A 27,817-nucleotide genomic window follows, 5' to 3' on the forward strand; every position below is an offset into this window, starting at 1 on the left:
AAATACAAATTAAACCAGATTATCAGATTTATATATCAAGCGTGCGCCTCACAGAACAGATCAAAAACATACAGAGATATTATCATTCCAGCCTTAAAAATTATGACCCATCAATAGATCTTGTGCTTAGGTTATTTCTTCATTCAGATCCAGATCTACACCATAACCCCAATCACAAAAGATTCAGATCTACCATCGGTTAGATATTCAATTTCTTCAAAGATACTTTGCCAAATGATCTCCTTCCTCTTCTATAGACCTAGGCCTTTCTCAATACCACGGTCCAAAACCATAATAGCACAATACCACGGGCTCAATACTTGAGGGCAACACTTCTGACGAGATACCATGGTCCAAAACCATAGGTTCAAATACCAATGACTAACTGCCCTGGACCAAAGGTAAATTTTCCAACATATACGCGCTTTTCCTTGCATGAAAGTGCGTGCATACGCATACGCGCCTTAGAAATGTCCAACCCGTGTGTATACATGTCTTTTTCTAGATTAACCTACTTATATGACTTTTTCTTCATTCTGAAGGCCTGAACTGAGATCTGTCACCAGATAGAGTTGCCATCAAGGACAACACCTGTGCCATAGCTCCAAACCTGTACCATAATGCCAACAATCTCCCCCTTTGGACTTGATGGCAACCCAAGATCTTCAAAGTCATTGATCTTCAAAGTCATTCTCCCCCTTTGTCATCAAGGGAAAAGGGTTGTGCTCCCCCTGAGTGCATGCTGAAATCTCTGCCCTGCTGTGCTGACCATGCTCCCCCTAACTGAAGACAAGATCTGCAAGAAGATGTTCATTCAGATCAGCAACCATGATTTCCCTCTGCATTTGTTCCACTTGAAGCCAACCACAGCTGTGAACTAGAACCAAAAGCTTCTAAGATAATGCCAACTATGCATCATTAGAAGATTATCTGCTCCCCCTGAACATGTGCCAGATGGTCTTTGTCAGACCCCTTTCAGACTATCTTCAACCAGAGCCTGTCCCTACTAATATCCATCAAGCCTCCATATACATGACTGTCTCTGCAAAAACCAGCGTATGTACGCGGATCCTCCTCAGGCAACTCGTGTACACCCATATTTATCTGAAATAGACAAGGTTCAACAGCAAGATGATGCATCAACTACCCCCAGCTTCTATCTGAGGTATTCAAATGTCTCCCTGGGCAGTGGTTTGGTGAGAATATCAGCAACTTGTTCCTTAGAAGGAACATACTCCAACTTGACCTTTTGTTCCAACACTTGTTCCCGTAGAAAGTGATACTTGATTGGTATGTGCTTGGTTTTTGAATGCATGACTGGGTTCTTTGAAATGCTGATTGCACTTGTATTATCATATAAGATGGAGATAGGTGGTGTACAAGTGATTTGAAAGTCCTGCAAGGTTTGCATCATCTAAAGGAGTTGAGTGCAACAAGATGCAGCAGCCACATATTCCGCTTCAGCTGTAGATAAAGCAATCGAACTTTGTTTCTTGCTGAACCAAGATACTAATCTGGAACCCATAAAGAATGCTCCACCACTTGTGCTCTTTTTGTCATCCACGCTTCCGGCCAAATCTGCATCTGTATAAGCATGTCGAGTGAGATCTATATCTCTAGGATACCATAAGCCATAGTTTTGAGTTCCTTGAAGATACTTGAAAATTCTCTTTACTGCCTGAAGATGGGTTTCTTTAGGATTTTCCTGGAACCTTCCAACTATTCCCATTGCATGCATGATGTCTGGTCGAGTACCTGTCAAATAAAGAAGACTTCCAATCATGGATCTATAGGTTGGTTGATGTACTGCTGCAGATTCATCATTTGCACTGAGGCTGCATCCTGTAACCATAGGGGTACACACTGGTTTTGAATCTTCCATGCCATATTTCTTCAAGATTTGCTTGAGATACTTGGTTTGAGACAAAAAGATACTGCCTTTATTTTGTTGGATTTGCAATCCAAGAAAGTATGTCAGTTCTCCAAGTAAAGACATTTCGAATTCTTTCTGCATCACCAAGGCAAAGCTTTGGCTCATTGCTTCTTCATTGCTGCCAAAGATAATATCATCTACATAAACAACAAGTATTAGTAATTTGTCATTTTCAATTTTTATATAAAGATTGCATCTGCTGATCCTTTTTAGAATCCCTCTTTATGAAGATAATTGTCCAAACGATAGTACCAAGCCCTTGGAGCTTGTTTGAGACCATAAAGAGCCTTTTTTAGTTTGCATACAAGATTTGGATCATTCCCAAGAATGAAACCATCAGGTTGCTCAATGTACACTTCTTCTTCTAAGTCTCCATTCAGAAAGGCTGATTTCACATCCATTTGAAATACTTTGAACTTCTGAAAGCTTGAGAGAGCAAGGAACATTCGGATGGCCTCAAGTCTAGCAACAGGAGCAAAAGTTTCTTCAAAGTGTATTCCTTCTTGTTGAGCATACCCTTTACAAACAAGCCTGGCCTTGTTTCTAATCACTTCTCCATTTTCATTCAACTTATTTTTAAAGATCCATTTTGTCCCTATGACATTCTTATCTTTTGTTCTAGGAACCAACTCCCAAGTGTTGTTCTTTTCGATCTGCTTAAGTTCTTCATCCATTGCCTTGACCCAGCATTCATCTTTGCATGCCTCTTTTACATTTTTGGGTTCAATGGAGGAAAGCAAAGCCAAATAGCTTGAGGCTTCTACAATTGTTCTTATTGTTTGTATACCTGCCTCTTTCTGCCCCAAAATTTTAGATTCTGGATGATTCTTTTGAACATACCTGGATGGAGTCTTCTCTTCTATCCTTATCTGTTCCTCTGGTGCCTCTAGAGGTTCTTCTTCATCATCAGTCTGATTTGGAGGGTAGTCCTCTTCGATATTTTCATAATTTACTTGCCTGGGAATGTATCCTTTTTCATCAACCACTACATCAATGTTGTCAAAAATTCTTCCAAGTCTTTTATTGTAACACTTATATGCTTTGCTGTGGGGAGAATAACCAAGGAGAATGCCTTCATCTGCTTTAGGTTCAAGTTTGCCAAGCTGTTCATCATTATTCTTAATATAGCATTTGCTTCCAAAAATTTTGAAATGTTTTACCGAAGGAGTCTCACCATACCAGAGGTCATGAGGAGTTTGAGTGTTGTTCACTTGGACATTTGTTTTGTTGAGAATAACAACCGCAGCAAATGCAGCTTCACCCCAGAAGGTTGCGGGAGTTCGAGACTCATCAAGCATAGCACAAGCCATTTGTTGAACCGTTCTGTTCATCCTTTCCACCACTCCATTTTGTTGAGGAGTCCTAGCTGTAGAGAATTCCCTTCTTATTCCATGTTCTTCACAGAAATCGAAAAATTCATTTAAGGTAAACTCCCCACCTCTGTCAGACCTGAGGCACTTAATTTTGTGATCCGATTCGTTTTCAGCCAAGGCTTTGAAAGATTTGAATTTTTCGAATGCTTCGTCTTTGTGCTTCATAAGTCCTAACCAAACCATCCTGGAGAAGTCGTCAATGAATAATATGAAGTATTCTTCTCCTCGAGGTGACATTGTCCTAAATGGACCACATACATCTGTATGGGCTAGCTCAAGAGGCTTGCTAGCTGATCCTTCCTTCCAAGGGAAATTAGTTCTGGTTTGCTTACCAAACTGACATGATTTGCATATTGTGTTGTCTGGAATTTTGATATCTGGAAGACCACGAACTGCCTGGTATTTGCATGCTTTCCTTATTTGTGAAAAGCTTAGATGCCCCAACCTCCGGTGCCATACCAGTGTTCATCATCCTTGCTCAAATAGCATTTTTGTTGTCCTTCTTCAAATATGTATAAATTATTTGGAGTTCTTCTGCCTTTGATCACTGTTTTTCCTGTATCAAGATCACGAACACTACATCCATTTGATCGAAATATTACCTCGGTTCCCTGATCGCACATCTGACTAACACTCAGAAGATTATGCTTCAGCCCATCAACATACAAAACATTTCCAGCTTTGACCTTTTCTTTCAATTGAGCAGTGCCTCTTCCTTTTATGACTACAGGGGTATCATTTCCAAAGGAGACTTTCTTTCCCTTTTCTAAAACACTATATGATTCGAGATTTTCTTTATCACCTGTCATATGCTTCGAAAATTGGTGGCCTGATAGATGCTTCTCTCTCATAGTTGCTCATGATGATGGATCTTCCTCCAAGCAATCAAGCTTCCTCAGAAGGACCCGCTCTGATTCCAATTGTTGAAAATAATACTGAGAGGGGGGGTGAATCAGTATTATCAAGCCAAATATTTCCTTTTAAAATTTCAAAAGATATACGCTACTTCAGTTAGTAAAACCCGCGTATATACGCAAATATGTAGAAGGAAACCCGCGTATACAAAGCAAACTTATAATTTACTTGATATTTCAGATGTTGATTATTAATCTAAGTATCTAAGTGAAATAAACAGTAACCAGACCAGTAAAAACAGAACAGAGGACAGTCACACACAAGAACACAAGATATAAGGTGGAAACCCAATGTGCGTGAAAACCACCTGCTGCAATTCGTCTCTATCTTCTTTTAATTAGAAACTTCTTTTTACAAAGTACTGGTGCAGTCCTTTACCAGTACGCAGGCTACAGCCTGCAGAGAGCTACAACCCTCTCTCGTTTCCCAGCTTCTCCTGGAAGGGAGCTACAACCCCCTTAGCTCTTGTACTAGCCAAGATACTAGTACGTAGGTTCTGGCCTACTGAAGGCTACAACCTTCTCTTTCTTCCAGGGACCATGTTTCATAAATTTTCAGACTGGATCCATGAACATCAATCAATCATCAAGATTTCTGCTTCAACCAAACTCCTTTCCACTAAACAAAATTGATTCACAATAGACACTTCTCTGAAAGCTGTACCCAGAACATAGAAACAGTAACCATATACCAAATTCTGAACCCAGAACACTGCAACAATAAACAGAGGCAGCTAGATAACAAAAGAATACATATATGCTACTTAAGAAACCTGAAACCTGCGTGCATACGCCTCTGTATGTGGAGAAACCTGCATATACGTAGTTTTCCTTTTCTGAACCTATGTGTATACGCGTCTTAGCTTCACTGAACCTGCATACAGATCTATCAAGGATAATTTATTCTTTCAAATACAAATTAACCCAGATTATCAGATTTGTAGATCAAGCGTGCGCCTCACAATACAGATCAAAAACATACAGAGATATTATCATTCCAGCCTTCAAAATTATGACCCATCAATAGATCTTGCGCTTAGGTTCTTTCTTCATTCAGATCCAGATCTGCACCATAACCCCAATCACGAAAGATTCAGATCTACCACTGGTTAGATATTCAATTTCTTCAAAATACTTTGCCAAATGATCTCCTTCCTTTTCTTCAAAATACTTTGCGAAATGATCTCCTTCCTTTTCTTCAAAATACTTTGCGAAATGATCTCCTTCCTCTTTTATAGCCCTAGGCCTTTCTTAATACCACAGTCCAAAACCATAATAACACAATACCACGGGCTCAATACTTGGGGGCAAAACTTCTAACAAGATACCATGGTCCAAAATCATAGGTTCAAATACCAATGACTAACTGCCCTGGACCAAAGGTAAGTTTTCCAACATATACACGCTTTTCCTTGCATGAAAGTGCGTGCATACGCATATGCGCCTTAGAAACGTCCAACCCGCGTGTATACATGTCTTTGTCTAGATTAACCTCCGTATATGACTTTTTCTTCATTCTGAAGGCCTGAATTGAGATCTGTCACCAGATAGAGTTGCCATCAAGGACAACACCTCTGCCATAGCTCCAAACCTGTACCATAATGCCAACAAAATCTTGGTGTTCATGTGTGTTGCTTACATGTGATGGTTTATTCTTTTATTAATAAACATGGTTACTATTTAATGTTTAATAAATTACTGATGCACTGATTAAAGATCAACATATGATAAATTAACTAAATCATAAGTTAACTGGATATACGTTGGTTGCCTTATAAATAGTTGCATGCACACGCGAGTTCCCTTCACTGAAGTAGCATATATAAATATGACTATGGAAATGAAAAGGTTATTGATTTGTAAATACTGATTCACCCCCCCCTCTCAGTATTATTTCCAACAATTGGTATCAGAGTAGGTCCTTTGGCAGAAGCTTGATCGCTTGAAGGAGATCCGTAGTAACAATGGGAAAGAAGAAAAAGAAGAAATCACCTCAAAACAAGAAGACATCTCAAAGGAACTTTGACAGTGGGAGAGATGATTGGCCATTATGTGGAAGTAACTCTTTAGATTCAGAATCACCTCAGAATGAAGATGAATAAGCAAAAGAATTATCAGGTACAAATTTGTTGTCCTCTTGTGATGCATTTCTATATTCATTTGAAGATGATGAATGTGACAAAAAAATAGCTGAATTTTCTCTTATGGGTGAAAGAGAAAGAAATCAAATAGAGGCAGAATTTAAAAATCTCACAAACACAATTAGAGATCAAAAAGATCTAATTGATAAAAAAGAATGTGCCTACAAAGAAGAAGTTACCAGATTAAAATCTCAGTTGGGGGAATGAAACAAAGTAAGGAAGCAATATAAGGAAAGGAAAGATCAATGTCAAAGGCTGCAGGATGAAGTGACATCATTGAGAAATGGAGTGAATGAAAAGGACACAACAACCAAGGAACTTATAGAAAGAACTAGCTACTATGAAGGTCTTGAAGCTGTGGTCGTTTCTCTAAAAGAAGATCTCAAAAATTCAAATAAGCAGAATGAAGAACTACTCCAAGAATTTGAATAACAAGAAAATGAAGTTCTCGAATTAAGGCAATAAGTGGAGGAAGGAAGAAAAGATTAAGAAAATGAGGAAGCAGTATCTTGAAAAGGAAGAGCAATATCAGGTTGAGGTAAATATCCTAAAAGGTAAATTAGAAGAAAAGGATAAAATTTTACGATTTCAAGATGGTACTAAGATTTTGGATGATATTCTTAGTAGTCAAAAGTCTCTTGCCATCAAATCTGGTCTTGGTTTTCATGAAACTATTAAAGGAGAATCTAGCTCACAAACTGAAGCAAGGAACTCTAGTGCAAAATCTGAAATGCTCAACAAGGAGATAAGAGGTCAACCCCATCAACAACCAAGGAAAGAAATTCTTCAAAGAAAATCATTTACTCCTAACTATGGAAGTGTTAATCGATTCTTTCCTTCGATGAATAATGTTGAATGTTTTATATGTCATAATTTTGGACATGTTGTAGCCAGATGCAGAAGTAGAATGGTTCAAGCTAATAACCATTACACAGAAAGATCGTCAGCTTCTAGGTACCTCAAGGGATATTGTTTTTCTTGCAATATGTTTGGTCACAAAGCCATTAACTGTTATAAAGGGAATATGAAACATATAAGATGTTATGCTTGTAACAAGTTTGGGCATATAGCAAAAGAATGCAAGAGAAAAATTTGGCCAACATACCAAAAGGAGCAAACATCATCACACTCCAAGGTATGGAAGAAGAAGGAAGTACAGCCAGAAATATGTGGCATAGCTCAGTATACAGACATAATAGACTCAGGAGAAATTGAGAGTATGAAATTTCAGTGTTCTAATTCTCATACGCAGTTATCATGAAGACAAGTTGCGTATATATGTGAGTTCGAAGCTGCACAATCATGTATATTTTGGTTTGATGAAGAAGTAGTGGGACGGTCTTAGAAAAATGATCTGATATGGTTCATACAATTATCAATTAACTTTTCTGTCTTAATGATTGATGACTACAGTTTGTGGATGTTATTTAGAAGTGCTTTTGATCCTCATAAGTTGTTGATGACTTGATGTATATCTGATTGATGATGATGCTTGATATTTCTTACTGATATATGCAATGATCAGATCTGACAGTGAACATGTGGCACAGGTTCAGGGGGAGAATATGCTATGCTTCTAATATTGCATTTTTGGTATTATGTTTAGAAATTCTTGGTACCTAATGATTCGTATCAATGGTGATGATGCTTATGTGGCTAAAGTGTTTAAATGATACATCATGCTATGTTGTGGTTATGAGTTGTCTATGATGATGATACTTTTATTGCTTGGGGTTACATAGTTGTTATTCAGATCAGATTTATGGGTGATTGTGGATGACTTTTGATGATTCATACAATACATATATGTTACTTACATGGTGATATTCATAAGGACAAGGAGAAGTACAAAGCTTGAGTACACAACTTCATTACTTGATGATGAGCCATTCATTTCTTTCATGTTGCTGTCATCATGCCCTCAAAGATGCATAAAGTTCATATGGTGCAGTTATGATGTAGGATTCCTATAGTTCCTGGCTCTCACATGGTTGAGGATTGTTTCTATTGATGGTATTGAGAAAGCTTGACAAATGACTATGAGCTCATGGTTTGCTAGATACATATTGCTATCTCTTTAATGGATATACATTATGTTGGATACATAGATGATTACTTAAGTTGGATATTGATAAACATTGTTGGTTGGCCAAGAGAATGGTGTTATTGCAGGTCTCATGAAGACATGGATATTTGGAGACATGGCTCACTTAGTCACATAATGATGATGCCTTCTTACTTTATGATGATAGGTTGTTGGTCTGGATGTTGCTGATAGATGCTTATGGAACAAATCATATATGGTGTATGATAGTTGCTGATGACTATCATGGTCTTGTTTAGATCTTTGGTCTTTTTTATAAATGTCATGTATATCATTTGATGTAAAGGTCATATAAAGGCCCATAATATGTCTTTGTCTGTCATATTCTTTTAATGAGTACTTTTTTCTCATATGATGTAATTTGTACCCCCACTATGCATGGGAAGGATGATGTAATAATTTCTATATTTCAGTCACGTATAAACAATTTGTATATCCCCACTTGGTTGGGTAGATGAGTCAAATTTGGTATATCCCCACTTGGTTGGGAGATTGATGTATGTATGATTCATTTGTGATAGGAAGGTCATACTCACATAGTTGAGTTATAGAGTCGTGTTATTCTTTTGGAAAATATTTTTTGCAAACTTTGCATGTGCTCAGGGGGAGCATGGACAGTTTAGTGCATCTCAACATGTAAAAAAGGGGATTTTAATCAGAGGGAGCACGATCAATGTTCATATTCAGTTGTTCAGATATGGAAGTCTTCATTTTGGTCAGCCCTTTGCCATTGATCTCAAAAGGAGAGAATATCTTGGTCCTCCCTTTGCCCTTAATGTCAAAGGGGGAGAGTATCTTGGTGTTGCTTGATACGTCTAACAGTTTCTACAGCTTGAAGTAATCAACACCAATATAGTTGCCATCAAGTCCAAAGGGGGAGATTGTTAGCATTATGATGCATGTGTTGTACTTGATGGGAACCTAATTGTAGCAGAACAACTGACTTGTATATGGTAACTATATTAATCTACGTAACTAGGTGAATCTACAAGAGAGATATTAGATCTGACAGAATGCATGGAAGTTGTGTTTACATATGTGACAAAATGCAGGGTAGTTCAAAGGAATCATTTCAGAAGTAACATGGAAAATCACATTATAGTAGGTGTATTAAGAGGGAACAAAGTAATGGTACAAAAGAATAGGATGAAGGAACAAAGGACTACATATCAGAATCAAGAAATTGAAGAAAGAGAATGGTTTAAGAAGTATATGCTAGTTCACCTTGTCCAAGTAGCATATACATGCGAGTTCACAGAAAAAAAAGAGCATATACGTATACATGCACTTTCACATGAGGAAAAGAACGTATAGGTTGGAAAAGCAAGGAATTTCAAGAGTAGAGAATACCAGGGGTCAAAACCATGGTATTAGCCCACAATATTGAGTGGAGTAACGACTATTTGATCTCGTCCGAGAATACCACAGATCCTTATTGTGGTTTCGGTTTGAGGTATTGGTCTGATATTTTTGGTCCGAGACTTTGGTCTGAGACTTTGGTCCGAGGTTTTTGGTCCAAGGTATTGGTCAGAGGTTTTTAGTCCAAGGTATTGGTCCAAGGTTTTGGTCAAAGGTATTAGAAAAGGATCTAAGTATATAAGGAGAACAAGATCAAAGGGCTAAGTGCACAAGTAATGAATATCTTATGAAGTGTTAGATCAAAAGAAAATATGCATGTTATGAGTTTCTGATTTTTTGATTGATCTAGACTAAGTATGCACCTGAGTGTTTGATGATGGATGAGATCTAATGATGGATCAGGATCATAACGACTTATCATTATGTGACCTGATAATGGATAGGCTAGATCTAATGGCTAACACATGTTTTATCCTTTATATGTGATGATCTGGGTATGTCTGAATTCTAGAATTGCAACGAAGTTATAAGTAAGTATTTGCAGATCTATACACTGGTTCACTTTGGTGAAGGTGCTTATACATGCTGGTTCAACTCTTTCAAGTAGCGTATGAAAAATAAAAGCTTGATGATCAAGGATAACTAGTATATCATATCAGTGTTGTTGTTTTACTGTTGTTTGTCAATGATGTCTTCATTATATTTGAAAATAAAATTTATTGTATAAGGAGATTGAGTTTGGTTGATTGATTGATTGAGAAAGCAAGGTGTTCCTTGTTGCTATCTATTTAGAACTTTGTAATATGATAGTAGATCTTTAGAATGTCACTGATTGGTATAGTTTGTGGTTCAGAGATTTTATGATTCAGTATCTTTAGAGGTATATGCAGGTTGGGCAAAAGGAAGTAGCATATACATGCAGGTTTACTTCATTAAAGGAGTGTATACATTCTGACACATGCCTTTTGAGGTTACAGTTAGTTCTGGTTGTTGATGCAGTGTTTTGGGTTCAGATCTGTGTATTGGTTACAATGATCTCTTTGTTCCAGTCGATTGGTTGAATTTGATTAAGTTTGAATGAATGGTTGATCCAGTTGTGTCAGAGGTTCAGTCATTGTTTGATTCAGTTGTGTCAAAGGTTCAAAGGTTTTAGTTATTGGTTGTTTAAGTTATATCAGAGATTGATGATTGGGTTTCAGTGATTGGCTGACGAAGATTTATTTGATGGTTGTATTGCAGTGGTGATTGATTTTGAGCTTCAATGTTACTAATGGGTCCAGTGTGAAAATTTGATGAAACGCGGCCTTCATATTGTAGTGTTGTGTACTAGGAGTATCCAATCTGAAAATTCATGAAACGTGGTCCCTGGAGGATGCTGAGGGTTGGAGCCTTCTGTGAGGAAGTCAAAGCTTCCTGCTAGTAGTGGCTGGTGATCTGTCCGAAGGGGGTTGGAGCTCCCTTCCAGTAGAAGCTGGAGTACGAGTGAAGGTTGTGGCTTTCTGTAGGCTGACGCCTACGTACTAGTAAACATATTGGCTAGTATAAGAGCTAGGGGGTTGTAGCTCTCTTCCAGTATGAGTTGGAGAATGAGAGAAGGTTGTAGCCTTTTGCAGGTGGGTGCCTATGTACTAGTATGAGTCTGCACTAGTACAAGATTGTAAACAGATTATTCTTTATATTAAAAGAAGACAGAGACAACAATATCAGGTGGTTTTTCTCCCACATTGGCTTTCCACCTTAAATCTTGTTGTTCGTGTGTATTGCTTATGTGTGATGGTTTATTCTATTATTACTGCACATGGTTACTATTTAATGTTTAATAAAGTATTGATGCACTGATTAAAGATCAACATATGATGAATTAACTGAATCATAAGTTCACTAGATATACGTTGGTTGCCTTAAGAACAGTTGCGTGCACACGCGAGTTCCCTTCATTGAAGTAGCATATATAAATATGACTATGGAAATGAAAAGGTTATTGATTTGTAAATATTGATTCACACCCCCCCCCTCTCAGTATTATTTCCAACAAATGGTACATTTGCTGATAATATTCTGTCCTGAAAGAAGAAAGCTCTATTCCACTGACACTACTCAATATCATCGTCTTAGGATTAGTGTGTGAGATAATTCATTGGATCACATCTGTGCAGGGGAAGGTGGGATACCTGCATGCAATCTTGTATAATCTTGACTTATGAATATTGACATAGACTTGTCGGTCCTCCATATTCTCCTCAAAGTAGCCTGCAAAAATAGTGTTGATGTCTTGCCATGTGATCTTGATGTCTTTCTCAATGAAGAAGTGTGTGTATGTGTACATGAGCAAGCTCATAGACCCCTACTCAAACACATCTCCAGTACTGATTTCAACTGTGTCTTTTGATCTAGCTCTCTTGAAGGCTATGATACATATATTGCTAAGAAGTTTCTCAAAAACCTGTGGTACCTGGAGATAGAGAAGACACTCATGGAAAGACAATGTCAGCTAAAAACATAAAGCAACTTGAGAATCAATCGGGAAACAAATTGGTGACTGTTGGGCAAGATTTCACAACATTGAATATAGGAGGCTAGGAGACTGTCAGCTGGAAATGTGTATTGTGTAGTCTCATTTGCCAGTGAGGCTGACTGCTGACTGGAAATGTACAATGCGTAGTCCAGTGAGGCTGACTACTGGTTGAAACTACACAATTCTCAGATCAGACAAGCTGGGTTGCTGGCTAGAACTACACATTGCGTAGTTCCAGTGGGAAGGACTGGTGCACTGCCTCTAAGGATTTCATAGAGCACAACTGGGAGCTAGTGTGGACAACTTTTACGGAATTCTTGGAGGCTAGGAAGAGCCTTGACTACCAGGAATGCACAGATCACGCTGGGAGAAACAAGATCTGGGCCAAGACAACCCATATCTTCCCAATGGCAACCTGAAAATGCAAAGGAGTGAATGTGTGTACAAATTTGGTGTAGAACTGAGTGAATAGACATGCATGAAATTTAGGCAAGTGCAGAAATCAATCAAACGACAAAACCATGAAGCTCATGAAGAGAGTCGTCATAATGACGACTATTAGTGCAAAAACAATGTTATGCATGTGACACTAAGGAAAGGTAATGCATAACTTGAAACAACACTTCTACAAGTTAAAACACATTAAAATTCCAATATTCGTTCAATAAAACAAGGGAAACAACACTCATACAAACCGAGAAATAAAAAGCGACAGAAAACGCCACAAAAGACATGAAAACAAAAACTTACCCGGAAAAGTTGCGCCGACTGTACCAAAGGTTCCTAGATGCTTTAGGAATGCCAAAGCTCCAAGATTGAATGTGAAGAATGAGCTCTGAGGCATCATTTAAATAGATTTAGCTAACTTAGGGTTTATGACGTGCATGCACAAATCTAGGAAAAAATGACACTTGGTGAAAAGTTTCTAAAATTGACTTTGCATGCAACTCTCGCAGCTAAAAATAGATCCCTAAAATATAGGGATGCTTTTTCGCTTTTTGCTTTTTCTTTTCAGGAAAATATTCCTAGCATGCAAGGAAGGATTGCTCAATTCTGGAGGGAATCGGGCAACCTATCAGCACATGAAACACATAACAAGTGAGGAAAATATTTTACGTTGCTTCTGGGCTGAGTAGCCCTAACTGTCTAGTTAGCTCTGCGCAATTTTCCAGTGCAGTGTTGCTAGCCTACTCTGAACATTTTTGGAGAGTAATGTTGGCTAGCCTACTTTGCACATTTCTAGAGAGTAGTGTCAGCTGGCCTACCCTGTGCATTTTCCATAGCAAGGCTTGTTGGCCGACTCTGCACAATTCTTTAGTGCAAGGTAGTCGTTGGGCTACTCTGCGCAATTCCTGAGGGGAAGACAAAATGCCCTCCAGGATTGCGCAATTTTTCCCAACAACATAAAGCCTGATTGTGAACCAAGTGTTGGGTCATGTTGTGGTTGATTGATAGGACAAGTGAGTGGACACACAATTTTAAGCGACAAATAAAATCAAATAAACACAAGTACCTGATCAGTGCAGGATAGTTGCCTTGATTTTGAGGAGGGAGGCTCCAAAATGAAGCGAAGGAAAAAATTTGGAGGGTGGTTGTAGACGTTACAATAAGGTTAGAATAACCTTGATGGTGTTATCTCTGATTGGATCAGAATTCTTCCTAAATTAACACCCTCATGGGATACAATATGACCCAAATATTCCACTTCCTGTACCCCAAAGAAACATTTGGAGGATTTTTCATATAATTGTTTCTCGTCGAATAGTTTGAGCACCCTGTCAACATGTTGAACATGATCTTTCAAAGACTTGCTATAGATTATTATATTATCAAAATATAATAAAATATTTTTTTTATCAAAGGGTACTCAAACCTTGAAATGTGGAAGGTGCATTAGTAAGGTCAAAACACATGACCAAAAATTCATAATGATCTTCATGAGTTCTAAATGTTGTTTTCAAAATGTCTTCTATCTTCATTCTATTTTGATGATATCCTGAATGAAGATCTAGCTTCATGAAGTAAATTTCTCCATGTAGTTCATCTAACAATTCATCGATGACAGGAGTGGGAAACTTATCTTTAATAGTAAGCTTGTTGATCTCTCTATAATTTAGACATATATTCCATGATTCATCCTTCTTTTGCACCAATAGTACCGAAGAAGAGAAAGAACCTTGGCTAGGTTGAATTATACCCTCCTCTAGAATTTTTGCAACCATATATTCAATTTCACTCTTTTAGGCATAAGGATATCTATAAGGTGTAATGTTTGGAGGAACTCTTCCTAGAATCAAGTGAATAGCATGATCATGATTGCAAATAGGTGGGAGATCTTTGGGAGTCTCAAATTCCTTGGAATGATTGTCACGAACTCTTTGGAGATCTAAAGAAATGGATGACTTAGATGTTTGAACATCTAGTGAACACAATTGTGCAATTACCCCTCGTTGTTCCTTCTTCAAAATATTTGTCATTCCATTAGAACTAATTATTTTCCCAGGTTTCCCTACAATACCCTTTAATTCAATTTCCTTTCCTTTTGAGGAAAAAAATCAAGAAATGTTCTTGAAAATTAAAAGTTATCATCCCCATAGATTGTAACCATTGGACTTCTAATAGAACATCCACACCACCGATTGGAATGGCAAGAATTGGTCTATTCAATACATGTCCCCCCATGGTTAGATTGATATTATGGCACTTCCCTTGGTAATTTATAGTTCCTACATTTGCAACCATCACGACACTTTGGTATTGGATATAGAAAGAAATTCAAATCCTTGGTTATCTTACAATGAATAAAATTATGAGCACTATCCGAAACAATCATCACTATCATCTTTCTCTTCTTGATATACCTTCTCTCTTAAGAGTGATAGGGGTGGTAATTCCCGCCAATGCATTACAGGATATGGTCAGATTCATTTCTTGTTTTTCAACCCATGGGTTGGTTCCTGGTGTATATATTCTTCTTTTGATGCTTCTTATTTATTTTCTTCATCCTTTTCACAATCTATGTAAAATAATTTCTTCTCACCACACTTATGACCTTTAGTCTATTTTCAATCACAACTATAGCAAATCCCTTTTGCTCTTTTTTTCCTTTAGTTGTTGTGGTATTGTTGGCTTAGTGGGTCCTAACCTAGGTTTAGAGTTAAGTTTGCCAAACAAATCCCTACACTATTGGCCCTTTCAGCACCAATTCGCAGAGCACTGACTAAAGTCTCACTCGAAGCAGTATGGGGGGGATGTTGGAACCAAGTTTCCACACCCAAAGATGATTGTGAAGTCGTTTTATGCAGTAAAACTTCCTTCACATAGATCGATAAGCCCTTAAGGCTTATCGATATAACTTCCTATTATCAACCTCCAGCCCTTCGTAAAGGTCTACGACTATCTTTTGCGGACCCTAAACAGGTAAATCCACCACTTACGCGCCTCTATAATTACTCCTAAGGTTGTTATTACCCAAATCAGCTTAAGTGTTTGATATCTTTAACATGTATTAAGGTATTCTTCACGTAAACAGATATTATTACTTGCGTTCATATAACAATGTAAACCATGCAGAATCCCGGATCAATACAGTATTAAATCATAAACCCAATATTCATCACAACGTAAACACATTCATTCATAACATAAATAAATGGACAAAACACATATATTTCCAAAATAATCTCTTTATTGATGCTTTAGGTTTCCTTACAGACTCAAGACTACCCTGCGCACTCAGATGTAGGGGTCTGTGAACTCAGCTATGGACTCTACTCTAGGCCTCTACGCACAGAGTTGCAGAGCCTCTCTTCTACACTAAAACTATTCACTCTTTACTTCTAATGACCCATTACATTCATCAACATCAAATATCATCTACTTAGACTCTCTAATACTCTCCTTTTTATACAATCCCATGGTCCGTGGACCATGGGTAGGTCTATAAAAGCCTACACAACTTACATAAAAGAAGGGAAAATCCCTTTATGACACTTACTATCTAAACGCTCTGTGACCACAACTTGTGGAGACTTTACACTTTACATAATAAAAACTTGGCCTTTCTACCCCAAAACTTGGGCTTTTGCCCCAAAATTGACCCTTAGGGGACTCTGTCCCAATAGGCCCCCAACACAAATATCATGACTTGCCCCCGAGTCACTTTTCTAGTGCAGAGATCTTACTGTGAAGACCTCCCAGCTCAACTTGCTCCACTACTAGCTTAGACCCACTCTGCGTGGCTGCCTGCTTGAGCTGCTTGACTAGCTACTCTATTGCTGGCCCTACACTATCTTCTTTTACCTTATATTGTGTCTGCTGTAGGCCTACCAACTTCTCTTTAATGGTGGCAGAGATGACATAGGCCTCGTCTAGCTAAGGCCCAAATCTGGACTTGAGGACTGCCTCTTTCTATTACACTGCCTCCACCTATTCAAGTAACTGCTTTTCTTCATGCAGCTTAGCCAGTCGTTGTGACATAGCGATGGTGTGCTTCATCGCTCTATCTTAATTGTATTGCCTCTGTGTTCAAACACTGTAGGTTAGAATCTTCCTACAGAGTTGTAATGACCTCCATAGACTACTCAAAGAGCATGGTGCAATCTGCCACCGTGACATCTACTGTTGCGACTGCACCCTTTATAGTTGCCTCACACTATGCTCTGACCTCTGGTGGAGTTGAAGGTTGTGACTTAAACTCAAGCTCTGTGATTTTAAGGTTCAGTTCGAACTGAACCATGGCCATCTCTATCCTTGCATTGGGCATTCCTACAGCCAATTTTCTAATATTGGCCTCCACTGGAACAGTTCTGCATGCTTCGGCTACCACGGTTTTGGTTGGTTCATTCTTATCATGAACCCTCTTCCATGCTTCTAGCGTGACTATCTTCTCAAAAAATATTTGTTCGTTGTCGACTTTCTACTCATTGATCATGCTCAGCACGCACTACTCTCAGGCCTTAAGCTCTTCAATCTCACCTACTTGTAGTGTGTGAAGGAATTCACTGGGGAGCATGGCCAAGTTTAGACCAATATTCTTTAAAGAATTGAAAGTAGCCCTGTCAGCTTCCGCCTCCATTCTCAGAGCTCCATTCGCCAATGCGGCTGCCCGAAGATCCAAGGATCGAACCAACTTTGCAGCTTGAGTGGTCCTTGATGCCAAAATAGTTGACGTCACACTACTTTTCCGTGCACCTACCTACAGTATATTTGTTTGGATCTAAAACTTGCATAGACCCATTTCTATGGCACTTAGTGCCTGCTTCTGCTACTACTCAAACTGTTGCAGTAGTTTCGCTGTCGTATCCCTTACCTTATCTCCAATATCATCCAAGTCACCCTCCGTCAAGGTGATTGGATCTAGCGATGATTTGGAGGCTTTGGTATTCTTTCATTGTCCCTCCTTTTCCTGTTCCCTATGTTGCTTTACATGAAACAGAGTGCTCTCCAGATCTCCGCTACCCTGTTCCGACTGTTCTTCTTCCTCCGTTTGGGGGGAAGGAGATTTCATACTTCTATAAGAGCCACACTCTTCCTGATCTACTTTTTCATTTGTGGTGTTCTCTAATTCTGTGCGGGCCTTCTCCTTAGTCTCCTTCTTCCTCTTTTATGCCAACTGCTACACCTTAAGTCGGGCTGCTTTCTTTTTCTGCTTCTCTGCAGACTTTTTAGTCTCGAAGGGCAAACCCAATGGTGTGTGCCAATCAGATGGCCATCACTTGAGGACCTCTGCGATGGAATCATTTGTAGCCAATTAGGGGAGATCATACCACTTATGGTCCGGATCCTTTAATGCCCAGATGTAAACATGGTTGAAGTCTGCTTTGAACTCCACATAGCCATATAAATGCTCAAAAATGCTTGGTGACAACCATGGCTTTCGGTTGATGGCCATATGAATTCTCATCTCCATTAATACCCAGAAAAAATTAGTTTGTCTAACCTTCGTAGAGTCCTTTGTGGCCCATAGCAAAGCAAACTTCATTTCTTCTGGTAAATTTATCTGAATCGGAGGAAACTCAATGTCCTCTGACAACTCCCATGCGACCAACACAATTCACAGTAAAAGCCATGACTAATGGAAAGTTTTACTTTGGTCCTGAAAAACTTGTAGGGAACAAATCCTGGTATTCATGGAGAAGCTCAGTGACCTTATCCACCATAGCATCATCCCAATAGTCCCATATCTTTGCAAACTTTGGCTTTGCCTCTGTTCCAATGTTCACTTGTCTAGTTTTTAGCGGTGCGGTGATATCTGGATTCTCTATCTACGACCCCTCAACTTCACTGTGACCTTTTGTCTCTAGGATATTAATGTTCCATGGATCCTCCTCTTCTCCTTCCGTAGTCACATTGTAGCACTGTAGCGCATGGAATAGCTGGGTGGTCCAATCTAGTTGAATCAAATCTAAGGGGTTCTGCAATATTCTAAAGATCGTTGCTTTGACCTCCTGTAACGCTTCATCGATGCACTCAAATCCATCTTCAAAGTTGAATGTCATTAGGAACCCCTACCTCAAAATATCCCATTCACCTGTGCCATGGTGGAGCTCTGTTTCCAAGTACTAATTCATTAGTATTACCACCAAAGTGTGATAGAACAGGTGCACCCACTCCAGTTGCAGTTTTGCTCCATAAGCATCAGTCCATTTTGCTAAGTGGTCGCACAGATCACTCCTCCCATCGAATTTCTCTATCAATCACACCTTTGGGCGACCAAACTGCACCTTGATCATTCTTCTGTATTCACGCCATCCATCAAAATTGTCTTTATGTGTACCCCACCATCTTGCAGGCGTAGGGCATAGTCCCAAGTCCAAGGCTTGGAAGCGATGCTTCTCTAGCACTTCCCTTTCAAATGCATCCAAAAATTTATCAACATCAGTTAAACCATCAAATAAGGCAGAATTCTTACCTCCGATGATACACAGTGCAGGGATTTAGTCATCATGTTACAACGCAGTGTAGATAATTCATGCAATCGATTCTGCAAGTGTTCTGATTCCTCATCTGAATTTTATGTGCAGGAGATTTTTCAATCCCATGCAATACGTCCATCAGCTGTCGGATTCACCCAATCTTGATCTCATGCTGTTATCATATAAATTTGGTCCAAATCATCGTCATTTTCATAATCGTGGACTGGTTCAGTATAGCGCGGTCCTTCTGTAGGGCCCAAAGGTACTACTACATGGAGCTATTTTCTTTCAAATGACATCGTTCGATTCTTCAAATTGATCACCCCATTCATGTCAATAGCCCAATCGATCCCAAGGAGCGTGGGGTAGGGATTTTTGTCATCGAAAATCTCTATCACTTCGAAATCAGCCAATGCACTTGTGCCTTCAATATCTACTGTCACTCCCTGCAATCTTCCCATGGGGATAGTATTTTGTTGATTCACCATCCTCAGTTGAATAGGAGACCACTGCAGTGTAGGTCTCCCCATTCTCTCCCATGTTTGTTTCGGAAAAAAATTCACATTTGACCCAAGATCCATAATAACTTGGTCCATTTCATATTCGCTTATTTGCGCGGTAAGCCTCATCTCACGCCCTATTCTTGCCTTATGCTTACCAATTTTGCTGACCACGCATAGTCCCTCAAGATAATTTTCTTTACCATCATTAACTCCTGCAATCATTTCACGGCCTTGCTATCGCGTAGTAGCTTCATACAGGTCTCCAAGAAGGTAGCAAGCATGGATGGGTCCATTTCTTCCTCTTGCTTATCCTGACTTCCTGAGGTAGAAGCCTCAGCGAAGCTTTTCTTTGCTTCCATGAAGGTTTCTTTTGTGCACTCTAGATCAAAGCCAACCTCCTTCTCTGGAGCTTTGCAGACCCATTCACTTTCTTTAGGCTGCTTTCCCTTATCTTTGCCAGTCATCATTCCACTTTGCAGCACAATATTCACATTAGGATCCTCTTCACGGGGTTCATCCCTCATCATCTGCATGTTCTGGGTAGGCTGCTGAGGCTGTGTCCCCTTTTCACGCATCTTAGCTATTAATACAGGGCAATCTTTCATCGCGTGGTCAAACTGAGTACAGTATCAGCACGATAAGCGCGTTAGGTTCGTACATTCTCGAGCGTAGTGTCTTGGTCCTCTACAGTTGTAGAAAATAATTTGTCCACGACCTCTCGCAACTCCTCCTCCACCTAGAGCTCATGCACACCCCTGATATCCTCCTCACGCTCCCCCAGTGCCTTGATTCAGAGGTCATGTTTTAGTCTGTATTCGATATGTAGGCATTTTGTCCATCATCAACTCATAACTACGACAATTATGCTCATCGCGACCTACTGATTTAAAGAAGTTGCAGAAGAGCTGTTGCGGTGTCTATACAAATTTTTACAGCAAGTGACAATTGTCTATCACATGTTTTCCAGCTACTTGACAGATAGCACACCACAGTGCGAGCCCTCTACTTGGCCCTACTTGATTTTCTGGCCTCAAAGGCATTGAACTTCCTCCTGCAACATAATTCATGAAGACATGGAAATGATCTTTATCATGCCCTTGACTCTTACAATTCAAATGCCAAACTTCTTCGTGCACCTTAGGCCGAGCCACTCTATCTTTCTTCAGACTGTGGAACTCTAGGCAAAGATTCTGCAACTTTGCGTGAATCTGCTAAACCCCCAAAGTAGCATCTTGAATTAGTGTCTCATGCAATCTCATCGCAATCTCCAGGGCTTCTGCCTAGGTCCAAATCTTTCGTTGTATTAAAGCAACCCTTAAATGAGGAGAGAGAGAAGCCATAAACCATTCATGGAGCTGCCCATCCGTAAGATTCATGTTGGCTTCACGAATCTTGCATTTCAATCTTTGATCTAGTTGCTAGGGCGTCTCGCCAAGCTTCATCATGATCTCCTTGAATCCCATGATCGATTGTGCTCCAAACTTGGGTCTACTGAATTCCTTGTTTAGCGTAGTCTGAATGTCTACCAACGCAGCTGGTAGTACTTGATGTACCACGTTAGCGCACGATCTTGTGAAGAAGTAACCAATGTTTATTTCTTCATCTGATCATCTGTAATATTCTGAGCTTGCCATACAGCCTTTGCAACGAATCAAAACTAGTCTGGGTCCTCATTTCCCAAGACCTTAAAACAAGAAACTTCATCGTATTCGTCACACTAAATGGTGGCAGAGGTAGTGGCAGTGTGGACAAAGGTGTATGCGGTGGAGGTGAAGATGGAGGTGGTGTGGGTGGATGGGGTATTCGAGGGAACCCTTGTCTTATTATCTAGACAGCGCTCTGCGGAGAAGCCTAGTTTGCTCCTTCATCATCACTTAGAGGAGGCTCAATCAGTGGGCTATATTAAGGTCCCGTTCCCCTTTTATCCCTGAATAACTTTCCACTTCGCATAGCTCTAAACATGAAGGTAATTGCATAACCTGCTTTACAGACAAGAGCATTTTAATCCAATTATTCAAAGATATTAAATACTTTCCTTGCGGTCCCTTGAAGAAGCATCGCTCCTCATCATTGTAGGTCACCAAGGAATCAACCGCAAACTCTGTCACAAACCCTCCGATGACACAATCAAGCCAGTGATCGACAGCATGTGCGATCTTATCTTCATAGGCTTCTAATCTTCGCACTAACTCCAGGGTCCACACTATTGGACTGTCAAGCCTCCACCTTCCTTGTCCCTCCGCTAATTTAGCGATCCACTTGTATAGCTCGACAGGGAAGGAACATAAAAAAATTCATGGACCTCTATGTATAGGTACTTATCAAACCACTATTCTTTCGTCAATCACAAATTTATGTTTTCTCATGCCGTGAATTCGTGGATCTTTCTATCCAACCAGTCTTCAATTTCTTTCTTTTTTGGATCCCAGCTATGCAATATCACACATATCTTTTATGTAGATCCCAGTGCTGGAAATGGAACCATTTGTTGGCTTAGTGGGTCCTAACCCAGGTCTAGAGTTCATTTTTTCCAAACAAATCACTACACTACTAGCCCTTTCGACATCAATCCGCGGAGCGTGAATTGAAGTCTCACTCGAAGTAGTATGGGGGGGATGCTGGAATGAAGTTTCTTCACCCAGAGATGATTGTGAAGTTATTTTATGCCCTAAAACTTCCTTCGCAGAGATCGATAATCCATTAAGGCTCATCGATATAACTTCCTATTATCAATCTCCAGCCCTTCGCGAATGTCTACGACTATCTTTTGTGGACCCTAAACAGGTAAATCCACCACTTACATGCCTCTATAATTACTCCTAAGGTTTTTATTACCCGGACTGGCTTAAGTGTTTGATATCTTTAACATGTATTAAGGTATTCTTCGTGTAAACATATATTATTACTTGCCTTCATATAACAATGTAAACCATGCATAATCGTGCATCAATACAGTGTTAAATCATAAACCCAATATTCAACACAGTGTAAACGCATTCATTCATAACAGAAGTAAATGGACAAAACACAGATATTTGTAGAGTAATCTCTTTATTGATGCTTCAGATTTTCTCACAGAATCAAGACTACCCTGTGCACTCAACTACAGGGGTCTACACACACAGCTGCAGAGCCTCTCTTCTACTCTAAGACTCTTCGCTCTTTACTTATAATGACCCGTTACATTCATCAACATCAACTATCATCTACTTAGACTCTTTAAGACTCTCCTTTTTATACAATCCCATGGTCCACGGACCATGGGTAGGTTTATAAAACCCGACACAACATACATAAAAGAAAGGGAAATCCCTTTATGAAACTTACTATCTACGCACTCCGCGACCACAACTTGTGGAGAATTTACACTTTACATAATAAAAGCTTGGGCTTTCTACCCCAAAACTTGGGCTTGTGCCCCAAAATTGACCCTCAGGGGACCCTGTCCCAACAGGTGTCAAACTTGTAGGTTTTGGGAAGCTAGGAGTGACAATACTTCCATATCTATAGTTGTGAGTGGTAGATCTCCTTATTGCCATAATTTTTCTTTCAACTTTTCTTGTCACCCTGAATGCATTCTCCAATGACTTATGTTCCCAAAGGTGAACCTCATGTTGGATGTTATCTTTTAAAGTCCCTATGAAGACATAAATCAGGTTCTCCTCTAGAATATAATTTACCTTGATATTTAATCTTTGGAATTCCTCATTGTGCTCCCCAACTGAACCCTTTCTTTTTATATTTTCTACAACAAATCCCTGTGATTATCTCCCTTTTTCTGCTCCCTTTTCTGCTTCGAAGGACTGTTTCAGTGTATTTTTATCTAATTGTTTGAAAAAATTGGTGCTATTTATTGGGATGGCATTCTTTTTGGCATTTTTTGAGCCATCCAAAGCATTTAAGCACTAATAGCGCTAGAAATAGTGCCAAAAATAGCACCAAAAATAATGCCAGAAATAACGCTAGAAATAGTGCCAGAAATTGTGCCAGAAATAGTGCTAGTAATAGCACTGTATTTAGCTCCCATTTTAGTGCCTAAATTAGAACCTTGGTTAGCTCCCTTTTTAGTGATGGATTTATCACTAGATTTGTTGAAAATGCAAAAAGAAAATCTTGATTTAATTTTCCCTTGAATTAAATTAGGAGAAAATTGTAATTCCACATCACAAGACAACTTGAATGAGTTAATTTAGTTTCAATTAGTTGGCTCAGTTAATTTGATTGAGGGCCTAACTTTAGTTGTGTATAGTGATTCCTAAATTTTAGGAGCATAGGTTGAGTTAATTTCAGTTGTAACAATTTAATTCAGTTAAATTGAGTTAAAATCAGGTAAACTAGTTCTAACTATTGGAGGAACTAGTAGGAGGTATACCAGTGGGGTGCAACTTCAATTTTCAACTAGTTGATAAATCCTCCATAATTAACTCATGCATGCATCAAATATGAGTTACCCGGTTGAGATTGGAGTTCAAGGGTAGTATACTATTATTTGTATAATTATCCAAGTTGTATAGGTGGTGCATGTAGTTGAAGAAGGGCTTATATGGATTGTACAGTTATGGATGAGGATTTTCCCTAAATAATAGGGGCTAATTCCCAAGGAAATAGAACAAGGTAATAGGGACTTGGGAAAGAAGAAATTTGGTTAAGTATTGACCAGAGGTTAGTTATCAAGAAGTGAGATAGATTGTACTAGTGCAGAGGTTTCTTAGGCTTAAGCAAGAATTTTATTTCTTCTCTTTTTCTTGACTAATGTAATACAGATAGGAAGGGGATTTTAGCAATTTCTTTCCCCTAGATATATCCTCACATATGTGTGTTAATTCATGTCACATGTTTTTGATATTTCTTCTTAATCATGAATTGATTTCTATAGAGTAGATTTGAATCTTATGTTTTAGAACATTACATGAGTAGTATATAATCTACAATTAGTTTCTACATGGTATGAGATCTATATTCATAGTAGAGAAGAGAACTCGAACTTATCTTTGTAGGAGGAGCGAGTTTGCAGATTTATTCTTCAGAGCTAACATGATGGCATTATATGGTCTAAGGCTCAAGTATGCCCTTGAGGGTAGCTTGAATTATATTTCTTGGAAGTACCTCATGGAAGCATTCATAGAAGATAATGGGCTGAAGCAATTCATTGATAATGATGTCCCGAGACCAACAACAACTGATGTTGAAAATCTAGCAGATTGGAAGAAGAGTGTAGCCAAGGCGAGGAGGATAATCTTGGAGGGAGTACGAGACCATATTGTCTCTAATCTCCATGGGAAAGAAACTCCATATGCAATGTGGTGGGCATTAATAGATTTGTTCCAGAATAGTAGTGACCACAAGAATTTGGCACTCAAAGATAAGCTTTAGAATATCAGAATGCAGAAGGGTGACACAATACCACAGTACCTAAGTAGGTTCACACAATGTTGTGATGAACTTGGGAGTGTTGGTGCTATGGTTGTAGAAGATGATCTAGTAAGCCTAGCACTTCTAGGCCTTCCCAAGAGTTGGCACAGCTACCAGGATTTGGTCAATGGAAGGGAGAAGCTACCAAACTGGGGAATATTATGGTTAGATTTGGTACAGGAAGAGTTCAGGTGGAACACCAAAGATGAGACCTCATCCAAGGTTGAGGATGATAAGAAATGTGCCTTGGTTGGAAAGGAAAAGAAAGGGAAAGGGAATAAATCCCAATCCAAAGAAGAATTTGGTCAAGCAGGCAAGAAGAAAGACTTGTCGAAAATCAAGTGCTTTCATTGTCATGAGTTGGGACACTATGACACAAAGTGTCCATAGAAGAAGTTCGGTAAGGAGCCCCCAGGAGGAGTGACAAGTGAAGCTATAGCTTCACAATTCGAGTTGGATTTCACCCTCATTGCATGCATGGTGACATCAGTGATGGGTAGTGTGTGGTATCTGGATAGTGGAGCCTCATTCCATATGATGGGAAACAAAGAATTTTTCTTTGACTTGGAGGAGAAGGACCTCCAGATGCACATCAAGATGGGAGATGATGGAAGTTATTGAACGACTGGTATCGGTACAGTCACTTTTTAGATGGAGTTTGGCTCCCCTCTCACACTAAAACATGTCATGTATGTTCTAGGTTTGAAGAAGAAATTATTTTCATTTGCTATGTTGGAAGAGCGTGGCTATGATGTGATATTTAGAAAAGGAAAGGATTTCCTTAGACATATCGCCATGGGACAAGTTAAGTGGATCGAGATTTCGGTGAAGAACCTCTAAAAATTGGATGTAGAAGATTGTGCTGCTTTATGCATGAAGGTAGAGAAGGTGCAGAGTCAATACATCAGTGAATTATGGCATAGGATACTTTTCCATTTGCACCATGGAGCTTTGAATATCATATAGCATATTTCTGTAGGACTTCACAAGGGTCCACTAGAGCAATGAGATACATGCAAAGGGTGTACACTAGGGAAGTACACCAAAGCCACTTTTCATGATAAGATAGGTGGAGCGCAAGAAATTCTTGAAAGAGTTCACTCGGATGTGTGTGGACCTTTCTTGACAGCCTCCATGGCCAAGCATAGGTATTATGTTATATTTGTAGATGATTTCTTATGCAAGTGCTGTATTTTCTTCATGTAGATGAAAGACCATAAATTCTCCAAATTTTGTGAATTTGAAGCTCTTGTTGAGAAGCACACTGGCAGGAAAGTGAAGGCTCTTAGGAGAAATAATGGTGGAGAATATGTGTCAAATGAGTTTAATAACTTTTGTGCAAAAGAAGGCATTCAACAGAAGTTAATAGCACCCCATAACCCACAACATAATGGGGTGGCTGAGAGGAAGAACAAACATATCGTGGGAGCTGCACATGTGATGTTACATGATGAGGGCCTACCGTTGCACTTGTGGGTTGAAGCATGAAACACAATGGTATATATGTAGAACAAGAGTCCTCATCATATTATCGAGAAGAGTACACTAGAAGAAGTTTTGTAAGGGAAGAAACTAGATGTGTCACACTTGAGGATCTTTGTTTCATCAATTTACTATCATGTCTCCAAGGATGCAAGGAAAAATCTAGAGTTGACATAAGAGTTGGGAATATTTGTGGGGTACACTAATACACCTCACAACTATAGGGTGTACCTTCCATCTCATAGGATTATATTTGTTCGTAGAGATGTGAAGTTCGATGAAGAGAAGGCCATGAGATGTTCGCTTGAGAGGGAGCTTCAGTTGAATGCAGATGAGGAGCTTTTGGCTCTAAAGGAAGAACGTCAGGATGTTGTGGAGCAACCACAAGCAAAGGAGCAGAGAGTGTAGGAACCCACTCATGCATATACATCTAGTGAAGGAAGGAAGTGCTTGAGGGAAGCTGATAGATTATTGCATGATGCTAGAGAGAATGTGGGAGAACCTACATCACAACGCAAGAAGAGGAGGTCATTGGATCGGTACAATGGGTACATGGCTCTAATGAGTGAGCTAGTTCATACAGAACCATCTTTAATTGAGGAAGCAGTGGAACAACCCATGTGGGTTGATGCCATGGTAGAGGAATATGATTTCATAGTTAGAAATAGTGTTTGGAAAGTGGTACCAAGACTAGAGAACACGTTAGTGGTAGGTTCGAGGTGGATGTACAAGATGAAGCAAGAAACAAATGAAATCATTGAGAAACACAAGGCTAGGTTTGTGTCCAATGGGTTCTCTTAGGTGGATGGAATTGATTACGAGGATACATTTTCTCCAGTAGCAAGGTACTCTTTTATCAAATCAATTCTAGCACTTGTAGCACAAATAGGATGGAAAATCCATCATATGGATGTGAGAACAACATTCCTCAATGGAGTGATTGAGGAGGAGGTGTACATTGAAGAACTAGAAGGATTTGAGACCTTTGATAGAGAGTTGCATGTGTGTAGACTCAAGTAACCATTGTATGGATTGAAACAAGCACTGTTTTTTTGGTACACCTGGATCGACAGCTATTTCACTAGGTTGGGATTCACCAAAAGTGAAGCAGATGCAAACCTTTACCATATTGTTGATGAAGGTGAATTGTTGATTATAGTGTTA

This window comes from Pinus tabuliformis, chromosome 2_2 (genome assembly GCF_031772625.1).
Source record: "Pinus tabuliformis cultivar Carrire ecotype Pingquan chromosome 2_2, CPIR1, whole genome shotgun sequence".
NCBI classification, from domain to species: domain Eukaryota; kingdom Viridiplantae; phylum Streptophyta; class Pinopsida; order Pinales; family Pinaceae; genus Pinus; species Pinus tabuliformis.